At 48.8% G+C, this 17,689-nt stretch overlaps 1 protein-coding gene across 1 annotated transcript in view; it reads right to left on the bottom strand.

Annotated features, from left to right (window-relative positions):
• Positions 1-17,689, bottom strand: part of SLC9A8 (solute carrier family 9 member A8) — a 1,353,696-nt gene that overhangs the window by 1,284,695 nt on the left and 51,312 nt on the right. The window lies entirely within an intron of this gene.

Consider the following 17,689-nt stretch of genomic DNA (forward strand, 5'->3'; position numbering starts at 1 on the left):
GATGAATGTATAAAGAGAAAGATTTGTTGTCCCGCAGAATTATTGAATATCTATAAGAGAGCTTTTTCGTCTGACACTCCTTCAGCTACTTTAGCGCTCGATTTAGCCCTGTTGCTCAGTAAGCGTTCAGAGTTTCCTATCTCTCAGTTGCCTATGAGAGAGGTTCTGCCGATATTTGTCCCAAAAGTCGAGGTTCCTGCGGATGCCGGAACAGGTGCAGCTGCCTATGACATTCCTGCTCATTATGTCTCACAGTTTGTTCACGTCCCGTTCTCAAGACAGGAAGTGAACACCATTAAACAATCCATTCCTGATATTAGGAAGAATCCGACAAGGTTCTATAAAGAGATTGAATCTGTCTTGCAGTCGTCAGTATTTACTCTGAGTGGTATAGATTTGTCATTTCCCGTGCTCCTACCTATTGATTTATGGAAACAGATTAGGACTGTGGACGATGTACCAGGGTTAGGGGACCTGTGGGATAATATGGTTAGTCAAGATAGAGAAAGGCCAGCTGGTCAGAGACCACCACAGGTAATACAGACTTTGTCTGATAGAATACTCACGAAACTAAAAGCCATAATTCCTGAAATAAGGATTATTTGGGACAAACTTACTGCTTGTGTCCAAGGGAAGTCTGAGGGTGCTACCAAATTCTTTAATCGGTTTGAACAAGTGTTTTCAGATTTCAGTAGACAAGATTTGAGCACGGATTTGGAAAAATATTATTCGTAGATAAATTTGTGCGTGTATTGTTGCCTGATATCCAGTCGCAAATTATGTCTTCGGAGAGTGCTTGGCAGGCTAAGTCTCAGTCTGAAGTATTGCATATGGCTCAGTACTATGAAAACCAAGTCAATAATGAGAAAGAGAGAATTGAAAAGAGAAAGGGTGACCTGAAAACTAAAGTTCTATTACAACAAACTGTTAGAGGCCCTAGAGGAGATACTTCACAATTTAGGGGACAATAGGCTCCACAGGGAAACGTGCCGTTGGGTCCTGTACACGTGAACCAATGTGCTTATCGCAGACAAGAGGGTCATTGGTGAGCACAATGCCCGATCCTCCAGCAGAGGTTGAATAAACACATTTGGTAACATGGGTAGATGATCCAGAGGCCGCCCTGGGGCAGGGGGTCCAGGTAGAAGTCAGTTTTCTCAAAATGTGCAACCTTTTTCACAGGATAATCAGGCACCGAGTGTGGATAACAGAAACATTTTTGATCTTCCTTCTGCTGCATATCTCTCTGAAGACCTTCCTTTTGATGACATTTTGTTTCGCTAGGATTGCCCGAAGCAGGGTTTGGAACCGACGCCTATTCCCGTTAATCAGAAAGGTCCCTACGTTGAAATGATAGTGGGAAATAGGAAGCATCTATTCTTGATAGATACAGGGGCACAGAAGTGTTCCATTGACCATTCATGGGTTCCAAACATTCCACTGTCAGGGCAAACCAATGTTTCTGTAGGGTTTTCTGGTACACCAGTAGTTTGTCCGGTTTCTTCGCCGGTACCGATTACATTGGGTCCATTCATGGATCACTGTCCATTTCTTTTGACTACAAACTGTGGAGAGAACTTGTTTGGGTTGAATCTGTTGAAGGAATTAAATGCAGTAATTCATTGTTCTTCGGATGGAGTGCGTTTGACGATTTCACCACAGCAACTTTCTGTCTCTCAGTTCCTGACTAGACCTTTTTTTCCGCCGGAATTTAGTGATGTTCGGAGTGTTAATGGGCAATTGATGACAATGATGTCGGTGTTCTACAAATTGAGCCTGTTAAGATCATTTTGAAACAAGGAGTAAAGTTGCCACGTATTCCTCAGTATAAGATTTCGGTTGATGGTGAGCAAGCTTTGAAGTGCATAGTCTCCGATTTTGTACATCGTGGGGTAATTGAGGGAATTGCAGGTAGTTTGTGCAATAATCCGATTTTGCCTGTGTATAAGAAAGGCGATAATGTAATTCCTTTTCGTTTTATCATTGATTTACACGCTATCAATAAGATTGTTGCTCCACAATTTCCTATTGTGCCTGATGTGACAACAATATTAACCATGATACCAGCTTCTGCTACTCATTTTAGTGTTGTAGACCTTAAGAATGCTTTCTTTAGCATTCCTATACACAAGGTTAGCAGATATCTGTTCGCGTTCACCTTAGGGGGACGCTCTTTTACATTCACACGTGCACCGCAAGGTTACACGGAAAGTCTGAGTATTTATATTAGGGCTTTGAAAGAGCAGCTTGATACACTCGAGTTGCCTACCACTTGTACACTGCTTCAGTACGTAGACGATCTTCTTTTAGCTGCTGACTCAGAATGGGCCTGTAAGGAGGGCACCGTGTTGTTGCTTATTCACCTAGCAAAACATGGACACAAAGCTTCACTCAAAAAGTTTCAATATTGTCGACAGGAGGTCGCCTATTTAGGCTATCTCCTGTCAAAGGAGGGAAGAAGGTTGCCGCCTGAACGGATTAAAATAATTTCTAGCATGTGTGTCCCAAATACACAGAAGGAAGTCAGAGCCTTGATAGGAATGGCTTCTTACTGAAGGCAGTGGATCCCGAACTTCTCGTTAACGATTAAACCAATGTTGGCTTTGACAAAGAAGGGGACTTCTTTGCCATTGGCGTGGAACTTGGAACACCAGCAAGCTCTTGTTCTGCTCAAGACTGCACTGTGTTCAGCACCAGTTTTGGGCACACCAAATTATGAAAAGGCCTTCGTGTTGTATGTGCATGAACATGATGGATGTGCTTTGGCTGTATTAACGCAGGAACACGGAGGGAAGAATAGGCCGTGCGTCTACTTTTCTTCCGCCCTTGATCCTGTTGCATGCGCTTTGCCAAGATGTTTGAGAGCTGTCGCTGCTGCTGCTGCATCTGTAAAACAGAGCAAGGGTATGGTCCTAGGCCATGCTTTAACCCTGATGGTACCTCACTCTGTAGATGTTCTATTAAACAGAACACAAACGCAACACCTCACCTCCGAGATAACGAGATATGAATTGATCTTGTTCGCACCGCACATCAAAATTCAGAGGTGTTGTGTATTGAATCCGGCTGAACTTTTACCTTTCCCACAAGATACTGCTTGCAGTGACGAAGTGTCACATGACTGCCTTTACACCACAGAACAAGAGACTAAAGGCAGGATCGACCTGAAAGATACTCCTTTGAACAACCCACAAAGGGAGCCGTTTTGTGATGGCTCCTGTTTCAAACTTCCGGATGGTACATCCACGGCTACTTATGCAATCACCACATTGAGCACGATTGTGGAAACCAAGAGAATCATGCATAACTCCACCCAGTCCGCAGAGATTATAGCATTGACTCGAGCTTGTGAACTTTCCGAAGGGCTTAGAGTAAATATATATACTGATAGCCAGTATGCTTTTGGGGTGGTTCATAACTTGGGTAGACTTTGGGCAGAACAAGGTTTCTTGACCTCACATGGAACAAAGATCCAATATGGCTCCTTGATAACACGGTTACTTTCAGCGCTTGCACTCCCCACTCAGTTAGCGATCATGAAATGTGCAGCGCATCAGAAAATTATAGATGACGTAGGTGAAGGGAACGCTTTCGCTGACCAGATAGCCAAACAGACTGCCACTGATCTCTAGTCAGAAATGTATACTTCAAGGGAAGCCACAAATGGTTGTACTATGGATGAGGGTGTTGAATCTGTAAAGAATATCCAAGCCGATGTCACATCAGAGGAAATTAAAGAATGGGCTGAGGGTTTGGCAAAATTGGATGATGATGGGTGTTGGGTGGACAAGTTAGAAGGAAAATGGTTACTGCCAGATGCGTACATTGCAATGATGGTTGCAATGGCTCATGGGCCCAACCACATCTGTGCGAGGAAGGTTTCCAAAATGTTACAAAATGTCTGGGTGAATGATAAAATCTCGAAAACAGCTGAACATTTTGTCCAGAGTTGTATGATCTGTCTACAGCATAATATGGGAAAGGGCACATCGACTCCAAGGGGTAGTTTTGGACCACCTTCTATCCCCTTTGAAGTCATCCACTTTGATTTTATTGAAAAGGAGCGCTGTAATAACTAGTATGTATTGGGGGGAGGGGCGTGGCTAACTGGCCATGGAATAGGACGTGCCGCTCGCTGGAGAAGCTCATAGCCCCCGAGAATCGTGAGATATACATGGTTTTCTCGGTGCGATTGTGGGGCTGCTGCGACACCAAGATGGCGGCTAACAAAGGAAAGGCCTCCGAGGGGAAACGAAACTGATCCCCTGGACCTGCGGGACACGGCTGCGGTAAATGCCGGGAGAAGCAACACAATTGGTTGATATGGCAGAGTGATCGAACCTACGAAAGCGCCCGGCCTGACATACGCGAATGGAGCCTCGCGATCTGACTGTAAGAGGGGATGACATTGGATGCTCGGGCGACGAGGCCTGTGGAAGTTGTATGGGGAGTGCGAAGCCATAGCCCATCCACAAGACAATCTGATGCGCCATCTCGAATGTGCATCTGGCGACCTGAAAACTTGACCATTGCCGGACCGAGGACGGTGCGACAGTAGCACTAAAGCATAGGTGCACAGAAGCAGCGAGAAAGCACCATGTCGGCGAAAGGGTTGAGAGCTAAGACCAAGCAACCCACAATGGAGACTTTCACGAGAACGCAACGGACTCCCTCAACGTCTGTGCAGAGTGCGATCGAGACCCCTGCGGAGGATGCCCCTGAAGGAGACAAGCACCAAATCCTTGAAGCTATAACGGGGCTAAGCGCCAAATGGGACATGGCAATGGCAGAGCTACGCACAGCTCTGGAGCATAAGATCGACGCCGTAGGCACAGAACTCACCCTGCTTCGCCAAGATGTTAGGGCGCTTGCAGAAAGGACCAGCGGTTTGGAAAGTGGGGTGAAGATTAATACAGATGTTAGCACGAGCAATGCGAAGGAGATCCATGTCTTAAAACAACAGGTCGCTAACTTGGAAAACCGGGTGGAAGAGGCGGAAGGAAGAGCGAGGAGAAACAACATTTGCGTGGTTGGCCTTCCGGAGGGAGAAGAAGGCCAAGATCCCACAAACTATGTTGAAAACATGATCCTGCAAGAGATCGGAGCTGGTAATCTCTCGCAGGGATTTACGGTGGAGAGGGCGCACTGCTCCCTGATGAGAAAGCCCCGGCCGGGGGCCCCACCAAGACCGATCATCGCGAAGATCCTAAATTACAGAGATAGGGAGAAGATCCTCGAATACTTTCGTAAGGGCGGCACGATCAAGAGAGCATCCACTAACATCACAGCGTATCCGGACTACACGATGCTGGTACAGCTATGTAGCCGTCAAAAGGAGGCTGAGGGCAGCAGGAATTAGATATATGCTTCTGTACCCGGCACGGTTGAAAGTGCTACATATGAACAAAGCGCTCTTTTTCGATGCCCCCGAGGAGGCTGTCACATGGTTGGACCTGCAGGGCTGCCCGGAACAAGAAGCAGATCGGGATCGGCAGGATCACACCGGATGAAAATCCAGTAAGGAAAAAGACCCCGATTGTATGGAGAAGCTGTGCCCAACTGTACTTTATACACGTTCCGAGCCTGGTGCTCGATTCAGACTGGAATATAGTGAGTGTAACTGTAATTGGTAACGGTTTGGCAATCGATTGTGTAATGTTCTTTTTGGGAGGAGCGACAGAACGCGGACGACCTACCGCAATAGACTATTAGTTCCAGCGGCCATTAGGGCGGCTATATCCTACTGAGCCCTGAGTAGAGGCTAGCGCTCAGCAGGGCTAGATGTGGGGATGCCTGAGATCCAGGAATGGAGCTGGGCAACTGTTGGGGAGGTTATTGTTGGGGGAGGGGCGGGAGGGCAGAAAGTTGGGGGACGGGGAGTTGAGTGTGTGTGTGGTTATGGGGAGCATAAGTTTTGAGTTGAGCCTGTTTGGGAGAACCAGCTTGCGGCACATGCGGTGAACGAAGGGACATAATCGATGGAGAATTTGGGTGGGTGCTTATTAACGACCTATGGGGGACCTCAGGATAATAACGTGGAACGTTAGGGGCCTGTATCTGAAAAGGCAGAAAATAGACATTGCATTACTACAAGAAACGTATTTGACGCGGGAGAAGTTGGACCTAGTTAAGAGAAAGTGGAAAGGGATCGTAGTGGGCTCGCCATACTCTGCATATGCCCGGGGGGTGCTAATCTGGGTGGCACCGCATGTCCCGTTCAAACTAACACAGGAGGTGGCAGAAACGGATGGAAGGATGGCTATATTGCGAGGGCTGGTAGAGGGCAGGGAGGTATGCATAGTAAACACGTATGCCCCCAACCAAAACACAGCAGCATATTTCAGAGCCCTGAGTGCCAATCATAGTGTGTGTATGGGAAGCGCAGTGATCTGGGGAGGGGACTTCAATTGTGTGCTGGATCCGGCGGTGGACAGGTCAGATGACAGGGTACATAAGCCTAGCCCAGCGGCGAGAACGTTGTGGACGCTGCTAACAGATTTTGGTTTTACAGATGCATGGAGGATGAAACACCCCACTGAGAGGCAATACTCACACTATTCGTCCCCGCACCAACTGTACACTAGACTCGATTATGTCTTTGTTACAGCAGATGTGATGGCCGAGATTACCCAAACCGAATACAAGGCCAGGGTCCTCTCGGATCATTCGCCCCTGACCCTCGGTTGGCAATATTGCCCCCCGAGGGCGAAAATCCCTACATGGCGCCTCCGGGCGGAAGCGCTCATAGATCCAATCTTTAGAGAAGATATAAGGGAGGAAATTGCCAACTTTTTTGTAGAAAACACTGGGAGTATCGACTCTGCGGGCACACTATGGGAAGCTTTTAAAGGTGGTGATGCGGGGGGCGGCCATTGCTAAGTCAAGAGGGTTACAGGGTGGGGTTTTGGCTGACCTACAGAGGGCGGAAACTGAGCTGGAAACAACGCTGAAGAGCGAAGAGGTAGACACGGAGCAGGTACTTCAACTACAGCAACAATGCGCAGGGCACTGGGAAAGACTCTGCAATCTTAATTATAAAAAATATGTCGAGAGGCAGCACGCAGTGGGAGACAAGACGGGCCGCCTTTTGGCCTGGCTGTACAAAAGCGAGACCCCTAAGTCCCCGATTAGGACCATTATTAGGGAAGACGGAGAGGAGGTGGCCACGCAAGAGGGTGTTAACAAAGAATTCGTGGAATATTACAAAGAGCTGTATGGAGATGATGAGATAGGTGACCAGCGCATGATAAACGAAACGTTAGAAGACATAGGGCTGCCCAAGATAAGCGACGAGGAGAGGGAGGAATTAGATGAGCCAATCACGTTGGAAGAATTAGAAGAGGTAGTAAAGCAGCTGCCCACTTGTAAGGCCCCAGGGGCAGATGGGTTCCCCAGCGAATTTTATAAAGTATACAAGGAAGAAATCCCCCCCCCCATGCTGGATATGCTGAATGAAGCGTTTGAGATAGGACGATTGCCTGAGTCACTTAGAGAGGCGATTATAATACCGCTGCCCAAGCCCAATAGACCGGAGCACAAAGTTGGCTCCTACAGGCCCCTGTCGATGCTCAATCAAGACAGCAAGATTCTCACAGCTGTTCTTGCGAACCGATTGCGGAAAGTGATTGGTAGACTCATACATCCTGATCAGACGGGTTACGTCCCGAACAGGAACATTACACACAATCACAGGCGACTTCATCGGGTAGTTGAGTGGGGGGTCAAAAACGAAGGTGAGATGGCAATAGTGTCTCTAGATGCGGTCAAGGCTTTTGACTCGGTCAAGTGGTCATGGCTATTGGCTGCCTTGGAAGGGTATGGAATGGGGCCGTGCTATGTCAGGTGGGCCAAGATGTTGTATAGTGAGCGGCTCGCCAGGGTCCGAACTGGAGCGGTGATATCCGAAAGATGGCAACTTGGCAGAGGCATCAGATAAGGGTGCCCCTGGTCCCCGATGCTTTACATCTTAGCCCTGGAGCCTTTGGCAATATACCTTAGGGCACAATACGAAACGATTGGCATTGAGGTGGGAGGGGAACAACACTTGATATCCTTGTACGCGGACGATCTGTTGCTATATTTACAACACCCAGAAGAAAACCTCTTATACATACTCGAAGTGATGGAAAGGTATGCAGAGTTGTCGGGCATCTCGATAAACCCCCAAAAGTCTGTCATGTTCCCATTACGTAGCTATAAGGGGATCCCTGCAGGAGAACTGCCGGTGCTACAGGTACCGTGGGCAACGCGCTCTTTTCGCTATTTGGGCATAGATATATATCACACGGCGCAGGACGAACACAGGCACAATACGGAAGTAGCCGTGGAGAAAATCAGAAACAGCATGCAGTTCTGGGCAAGACTGCCCTTAGCGATGATGGGGCGGGGGGCTATGCTCAAGATGGTAGTTCTGCCCAGGCTATTGCATTACTTTAGCAATATCCCACACATAATACCTAAGAAGTTTTTTAGTAAATTGAACTGCATGTGTAGGGACTTCTTGTGGCACGGTACCCGGAATAGGGTGGCGTTCTGGAAACTTCAGAACTTTTACGAAAAAGGAGGTATCAGACTGCCCCATTTTGAGGTTTATTATTTGGCAGGACAATTGCAATATGTGGCTAAGTGGCTCTCCGATGAAGTGACCCCTGAGCACAGGGTACTTGGGCAGGACTGTGCCCCGTTTTATCTGAAAGAAATGATCTGGCTGTCCGAAACGGACATGAGGGGGCGCCCTGCGATATTGAAGCTGGGGCGGAAAATTTGGCGTAGGGGTTGTCGCCTATTGGAGGTCCCATACCCGTGCCTCCCGCAGGTACCGTTGGTTGCTTTAACAGGGGGGGATGATCAGCTAAGGGTGATTGTTAGGAACTACTGGGAATCGGTGGGGTTGGCAACGTTAGGCGATGTCTGGCAGGAGGGATCCATTAAGGAGTTTATAGAACTCAATGAAGAGGTGGGGCTACACACGGGGCAATACGTCACATACATTAGATTGGTGCGAATGATTAAGGGCAACTGGCCAGAAACAGTTCTGATAGAAGAACCAGATGCAGTTTTAGAAACAATGTATGATCTGTCTGAAGGAGGTCATGAGATCTCGAGACTGTACGAGATGGTGATGGCTAAGGTGGGGAAAGATTTGACGCATCTGAGATTGGACTGGGAGATGGAAGTGGGGGCCCCGATGGAGGACGGGATGTGGGAGCGTGCCCTGGGCTACCACAAAAAAGTATCTAGAAATGCCAGATTAAAACAAATTCAGCTGTATGTAACGAATAGGGCATATATGACCCCCTTGAGGACATCTAAGTTCCGAAACGCTGGCATACAAATGTGTCCTAAATGTAACCTAGAAAACGCCGACATGACACATATGTTTTGGTCGTGCCCGATTATTAGATGCTACTGGAGTGATGTGGCGCGTAAACTAGCTGATAAAGGGGTTACTCTGGTTATAGACACGGCTTGGGCCTGCTTATTGGGTGGGTTCCCTAGGCCGCGGAAACTCAAACATATTGAGAAACTAAGAAATCTGGCGTATGTGCTGGCGAAACGTAGGATCGCCATGGGGTGGAAGAAATGCCACAAACCTAAGGTGGATGTATGGTGGAAGGATCTACAGAAATGGGCGGAGGCTGAAACGGTGGCATGGCAGGAGGCGAGCAGCCGGGCTGATGAGGAGGAGGTGGGCACCCTATTGGCCTGGAAGGCGCTAATAACAGAATTGTTTGAAGTAACATCAAACCCAAATGACTCCGGAGAACACGAAATTCAGCCGCATGTGCCAAACACTGTAAGAGATGGACAAATAGGCTCACGGGGGGAGGGTGGGATAATGGGAGCAGTGACCACGATCACTTGATGTGCAAATGAACCATTATGATCATGCTGCTTGTTTGGTTTTCGTTGTTTTTTGTTTGTATAAAATCAATAAAAGAAATTTAAATAAAAAAAGTAATAACTAGTATGTATTGGTTGTTATTTGCGCCTTTAGTAAATGGGTTGAAGCCTTTCCTGTTAAAGATGCTACAGCAATGACAAACGGCGAAAACCATGCTTAAGGAATATTTTCCTAGGTTTGGTTTGCCAAGGGTCATCTGGTCGGACAATGGTCCACATTTCATCGATGCTGTAATTCTGCAGATATGCGCGGGATTACAGATCGATAAACGGTTCCATTCGGCTAGACATGCTCAAAAATCTGGTTTGGTAGAAAGACACAACGGAATCATAAAGAACAAGCTCACCAAGATGTGTGCCGGCACCAAACTAAAATGGGCGGACGCCTTACCGATCGTGTTATTACCAATGAGAACAACCCCAGGGACTAGGACTGGGCTCTCCCCTTTTTAGGTGGTTATGGGTAGGCCAGCTAACATTTGGAATTTACCCAAGCCAAAATCCCTGAGGGACACCGAACATGAACTTCTTTCTGATTACTGTGACCAGTTAACTAAAAATCTGTATTTGATTCATCAGCAGGTGCGAGAAGCCCTCCCAGCCAAATACGAGGGGCCAGGTCACAGTATCCGACCTGGTAGTTGGGTGCTTGTAAAAGCATTCAAAAAAGCATCCTGTCTCGCACCGCGTTGGAGGGGCCCTCATCAGGTCCTACTGGCCCCACAGAGAGCCGTACGAGTGACCGGACGAAAAGCACTGGATCCACGTGTCGCATGTCAAGAGAATTCCCTTCCCTTTGCCACACGATACTGAAGATACAGAAAAACCTACCTGTTCTGCTCCCAACGATCACTCAGCATTGAGCAGCATCGAGAGTGCTTCAGAGACTCTCCCTGAGCCCGTGGGGCCTGGGGAAACAGCTGCTTCATCTCTGCACTCTCCTACAGATCCTTTTTCACCATTGTTAGGTTCTGTCGCAAATCCACCACTTCCATCAGGAAGCAACGACACGTTGTTCGTAGATCACGCTGTACCAGGAGTCACAAGGTACGATCTGCGGCCACGGAGCTAGACTTACTGCACGGTTCGGCTGTGCCAAAGGAAAAATCATCATAGGGCTTGCCTTTTGGCGTTGTTCTTTTGCACACAAGGAAATCTGTTGGCTAGGGATAGGGAAGGACTAAGAAAATGCACGATCAGGAGATCGCCAGCAAATAAACTCTGGAGTATTTCGTTTGAAGAAACAATGCCTGCAATCGCCCTCACTCGTACGGAACAAATAAGTGACTGTGTGACCAATCAAAACAATGGACAATCAAATGCATGGTCTCTTAAAACGTATTGTTGTCTTGTGATTATGTTAACCGGCTTCACAATAGTAATTGCCTTAGGATTTTGGTATTTAGAAGAAGGACATCCGCTTGAAATTCTTTTGCCCACTGAAAAAATACCCACTGTTTCTACACCTTTCGTGCATCTGCACACTATCTCCTAGAGACTCTCAGCACAGACAGAGTTACCACAATAATACTTTACTACTCATTATGAATGCAACACATGCCATTTTGAACAAATCTAATTGTTGGGTCTGCTTGCATTTACCGCAACATGGAGATAAGGGTTGGGCTGGTATATTCATCCTTTGCCTCCGACTACTGCATGTTATGCTTCCTTAAGGACACTATTCTTTGGCCGATGGAACAATAGCATCTCAGGGAACTTTGATGGGACAAATTTGAATGATTTTGAGAAACGAGTTCCAACGCCCCTGGGATGCTCACTTTTCGTAAATAGGAGCAAGCTTAATGTTGCTTCCATTAGGCCTTCTGATAGACTGTCTCGTCCTTTTCAATCTTTGATGCCTTTTAAGATGGCTCCTATAGGCAATAGGGATGCCACACCACCTTCCTACACTGTTAACCACAGCCCCGATTCAGTTTATTTCTGCATACAGAGGAATGGTACTCAGTCAATGAGCGATTTCAAGGGCTGCACCAATGTTGCGAACTGGACCAGTGAGGACAGACCTTTGTACATAGGCGAACCTGTCTACTTCGTTTGCGGTAATGAAGCTTTCCCATGGCTACCTAGGGATTGGAAGGGAACCTGTTATTTAGGAATTCTGTTACCCTGGGTATTCATAGCAAGCAGCATAGAAATTTCTAAAGCTCGTCCAAGGCGGGACGAGAATGGCGATTCTTCATCACAAGTTCTGGGTGACGTAGCAAAATCTTTTGTACCCTTTTGGGGACAAATATTGAACTCTGAAGATATTAGAAGACTAGCGAGAGTACTGGAGAAGACCATCAACTGGACCACTGACATACTCTATAACATGACTTTAGAACAGAAAGCGATAAGGTTAGTGGCCCTACAGAACCGGATAGCATTAGACGTCATCCTGGTTGAGCGTCGAGAGGGCGCTAGAGAGCCGTCCAAGATGGCGGCCTTCCAGTGAGCTCCGTGTAGCTCATGCACCAATCCTGAAGAATCGCAGCGTCTGTGGTGTTAGAAACGCCATCCAGTGTCACCAGCAAACTCACGAGGCAGAGCAGTACAAAACGCATTCCTTCTCCTGGCCGTGGCTTGCCAAATTGCCCAGATATTCAGGGGAGAAGTGCCCCTCCCCCCTTCTCTGAGCGGGGTCCGGGCCCCCAGCCGTAATCCGACAGATCACTGTGACGTGAACGGCCCGCCACGCAGCAACCCGACGTCCGGGGGAAGGGATCACCCAGAGTGCTACGGTCGCATCCTGCCGGCAGATCCAGGCCACCGCGGTACACTGTCATACAGCGATACCCGGAATCAGGGGGGAGCCAACATAAAATGCATCTTCCAGCCGGTGAGTGGCGGACCCCCGCGAGGCGAGTGGCCCGCTACGCTGCAGCCCATTCATCTGGAGGGCAACTGACGCTTGCTGCTGGCGGGTCCAGGCCGCCACGGCACACTGCTGTGCTTGTGGCATCGGCATCCAGAAGGGCCCCAGAGAGCTAAGAGAGCCGGCGCAGAGTAAACGCCCCCCAGCCGGTGGACTGCCGGCCTGCTGTCGGGGGGGGGGGGCATCCAGTGAACAGCCAGCGGGCGCCGGGCGCATCCCGCCGGCAAAACCGCGCCATTGGAACGCACCGCAGTGCGTGTGGAGGTGTCGCCCAGAAGGGCCTTGGAAGTTGCGGAGGAACAGCGCTAGGTGCAGGGGGGCCTCTGCACCACCCGGACAGGCTCCGGGGAGACACAGGTAGGAGCGCCCCCGCGGCTTTGCAAAATACCCGCCCGCAGGTCGTGCACCCGTGCTGCCCCAGTCCTCCCGTGTGACACGTGGTTAGCAGCTGGCCTCAAGAGCTCCCGTCACCCCCACGACCTTGCCCCCAGTGCCGGAGAGACCTCTACCACAGCCAGACCACCCTGCAACCTTCAGGAGGTGTAGCTGCACAACATAAAAACTGTGTAGTCAACGGAAAGCCAGATCGCAGCACCCCAAGGCAACACAGGTGATTGCAGGCAGTGACTGTACCACACCGTTCCTAGCCGGCACACCTGGCAGAGAACCCACATAGCAGGAGGCACCTCTAAGTCGCGGCTCTGCGCTCACCTGCACAGTCTCCAAGAACACAACTTGGACTAGTTCGCAACACATCCTCGAGGTGCTCTAAAATGCAGACCTAGACTATCCTGCCCAAGCCCAGAGAGATTGGCCCAACCCCCTGGCTCATCCCCAACACAGCTCGTACCATAGCTGACACAAACTCCCCATTCAAAGGTGAGTCTTGGAACCTGGATCTCCCAGAGTGGGCAACACCATCAGCATCAGTCGCTGCTCGGCGTCCGGGTCCCGCACTCTCCTGGGTCCACCTGCCATAGAGCTACCCGCCCCACCAATAACAGTGCAACAAGTCCTCAGGCACAAGCTCAGTCGCCCAGTTACCAACCTCAAACCAATCCCAGTACAAAGCCTGAGAGGAGAACAACTGGATCAGCACAAACAATGGGGAAGACAGACAAATCGCAAAGAAAATTGAACTTTGAAACCAGCTCCTCCTCTAAGTCATCAAACTCCAACAGTAGACCACAATCACCTACACAAGTGCCCCCCCAGGAGGAAGAAGAAATGCATGATTTCGATATCGGAGAAATCCTACTGGACCTGAAAGCGGGAATTGGAGGTCTGGGTAGCAAGCTAGATACGCTCTCCGCAAAAGTTGACCAGCTCCAACATCGATTAGACAAGCACGCAGAAAGACTTGACACAGTGGAGCAGCGAGTGTCAGACCTGGACGACGGAGCTATATCCCTAACCTCCAGAGTTTCTTCGCTAGAAACGCAAATGAAAATCGTGTGCGCAAAGAACGAAGATTTGGAGGGACGTTCCCGCAGGAACAATATTAGAATTGTCGGGGTTAGAGAACAACAACTCAAGACTAAAATGGAAGAGCACGTGGAGAAAATTTGCACTGAACTATTCGGAGTGGAGAGCCTATCTAAACTATTCATGATAGAAAGAGCACATAGAATTCCCAACACAAGACCAATTCCGGGAGCAAACCCTCGGCCCATCATTGCAAAACTCCTGAATTACAAGGACCGCGACACAATACTAAGGATGGCCAGGGAAAAGGGAGAACTTCAATTCGAAGGAGATACGATTCAATTCTTCCCGGATTTCTCCCAGGCAGTCCAGACACAAAGAAGATCGTTCACAGCCATAAAATGCAGACTGCAAGACAATCATATACAATGCTCAATGCTCTTCCCAGCAAAGCTCCATATTTAACATGAAGGCAGAACCCAGTTCTTTAACACGCCAGAAGAAACCAGCGACTACCTAGATCGCGTCGGATGCAAAGCTTCATCAAACAGTGGTAAACCACAACGAAGAGACCAGATGAGGAAAGACCCGCCATAAAACTACACCGTAGGAAACGCTAAACAAAGGTATTGTGGCACCACGAACTTCATGAAACAACCACCACAGACCCAATCTATATCAGTAGCATGGAACTGCCCGCTCCTGGGTAGCTACCGGCGCCCCGTCCCTCTTGGCGGGCTACTAGCACCACCAGCGCAGCAATGTTTACAGTTTTGTTTTTAAGGGGGGGGGTTTACCGTGGGCCAGTTGGGGGTTGCCCACATTAGGGAGGGAACCGAGTTCTACACGATCGCCTTATTCCCCCCACTCTCATTCCACAACAGTCACTCCGCGCATCGCTGATCACTCGGAAGCCAAGCCCTTCAGACACGTACATGGATCGAGAAACCAGTCTCGCCCTCACATCCTGTCGAGTAAGAACCTATCTGGCACCCTGGATTACAGTGACAACATTTAAAATCGCCACCTGGAAAATCCATGGCGGTAACCAACCAGCGAAGAATAGGAGAATTTTCCAGTATCTCCGCAGACACAAAATCAATATCGCCATACTCCAGGAAACCCATCTCCTGCCAGCGACGGAACTTCAGTGGGCCAAATCCTGGGGGTGCCATAGGTATTTCTCATCGTACTCGTCCTATGCCAGAGGGGTTGCAATCTTGATTGACAGAAAGACGAACTTTAGCCTAATTGACTCGCAGAAAGACTCTGAGGGAAGGGCCCTGCTGGTGAGAGGGATAATCGCAGGGAGGGAAGTGGTCATTGTAAACTCCTACGCTCCAAACACTGATGGTCCCGACAATTTCAACTGGGTGATGTCCCGACTTGGAAATATCAATACAGCAACCATTATATGGGGAGCTGACCTCAACACGCCAATTGACCCCAAACTCGATAAATCCCACAACACAACCGGGAACCTGTCCAGAGCCAGCACTGAAGTTCGAGAGATTTGCCAAGCGTTTGATCTATCGGACACATGGAGACATCATAACCGCGATGCGCGAGACTTCACATTTTACTCGCCCGTCCACAACACCAGATCGATTACATCATGGCATCCACCCACTGTCCGTTCTCATGGGGAATGAGTCAAATCCTACCATGCACATTCTCCGACCACTCGATGGTCATGCTTCAGGCCTCCCTAGCAGGCACAACAGTTCCCGGACTAAGCTGGAGATTCAAGCCGGGCTCACTTTCGGATGCTGTCTTCGCAGCTGAACTACGTCAAGAAATAATAGCCTTCATAGAGATAAATCAAGGCTCTGTCGATTCGACCAGCACCATATGGGAAGCACTAATGTGCTTCGTTCGAGGCATATGCCTAGCCAAAGAAAACGGAATATTAAAGCTAATCCATAGAGAGCTCTCTGACAGTGAACAACGTCTAAAGGCACTAGAGCTGAGAGCCTCCACAGCACTAAACCCTCAAATCCAGCCAGAGTTGAAAGAAGAACTCCTGAAGTACAGGGAAACAGCCGAAAGGGAACTAAAATTCCTCAGCCGCAACCATCAAATCCGACAATACGGAGAAGGACAGAAGCCTGGCGCACTGCTGGCCCGGCTTCTATCAATAGACAAAACCCCAACCCGTGTGGAATGCATTAAATATGCACATGGGCAGCTGGTATACTCAGAAGAGGACATCGCCAATGCATTCTGTGACTTCTATCAGAACCTGTACAGTTCTAGGGGTAACTCAGACTCAAAATCTCTACAAGAGTATCTCGACGACACCGAGTTGTACTGGGTGGAGGCAGTCCTGCGAGAACCACTGAACGCACCAATAACTGAAGAAGAAATATTGGACACAATAAAATCCCTTCCGAGCTCCAAAGTGCCGGGACCAGACGGGCTCACTGGAGAGTTCTATAACGTTCACGCGACTATCCTGGCGCCTCTCCTGCTCCGTGTCTATGAGGAATCTATTGAGCGAGGAAGCCTTCCCCCCACGCTACGTGAAGCTAATATAATGGTGCTGCACAAAACCGGCAAACCCGCAGATGAATGTGCATCATACAGGCCGATTTCTCTGATCAACCTGGACAATAAAATCCTTGCAAAAATTCTTGCATCACGGCTTCTCCCTCTTATGCCGGCTCTAGTAATTGGAGATCAAGCCAGATTCATCTCGGGACGCAGCACTACCTATGGCATAAGACGGCTGTTCGTTGTTATCGAGGCCCTGGACCCGACACAGCAGGCAATAGCAGTGCTTCTCGATGCTGAGAAAGGGTTCGACTCTGTGGAATTGCCTTTCATGCTAGCAACGCTTACACAAATGGGCTTTGGCAACTTCTTCATTAAGTTAGTGCCTCTGTTTTATAATGACCCTTGGTCTTATATCACTCTGGGTAACACTAGGTCCTCGAGAATAGCATTAGAGCGTGGAACGAGGCAGGGATGCCCACTTTCTGCCCTGATCTTTGCCCTCATCATGGAACCCTTGGCTTCGACTCTACGGGAATTCCAAATACATAGGGGTCTTAAACTAGGTCCTCACAAACTGACTGTCTCCCTTTACGCCGACGATGTTATACTGTTCGTCGGCGACCCCCAAGAGAACCTCAACCCTGTAATGTGTGAAGTGATAAGGTTTGGTCAAATGTCGGGCCTTAAAATTAACCACTCCAAATCTGTAGTATTTCCCTTGACCCCTAACACGGCTGAATTTGTAGACGATCATGGTTTTAAATGGGAAAACTCGAGGGTACTTGGGGATATATATGTCATGCAATCACCACGAGATATATAAAGATAACTATGTTTCCGCGCTGAACGCCATCCAAGACCGAATACATAGGTGGAAGACGCTTCTGCTAACGCTGTGGGGCAGAACCTCCTTGACGAAGATGGTCATTCTCCCTAAACTTCTGTATTTGTTCACTAATATTCCGCTACTACTCCCCAAACCCTTTC

This window comes from Ambystoma mexicanum, chromosome 3p, assembly GCF_040938575.1.
Source record: "Ambystoma mexicanum isolate Mex_15411 chromosome 3p, UKY_AmexF1_1, whole genome shotgun sequence".
NCBI classification, from domain to species: Eukaryota; Metazoa; Chordata; class Amphibia; order Caudata; family Ambystomatidae; genus Ambystoma; species Ambystoma mexicanum.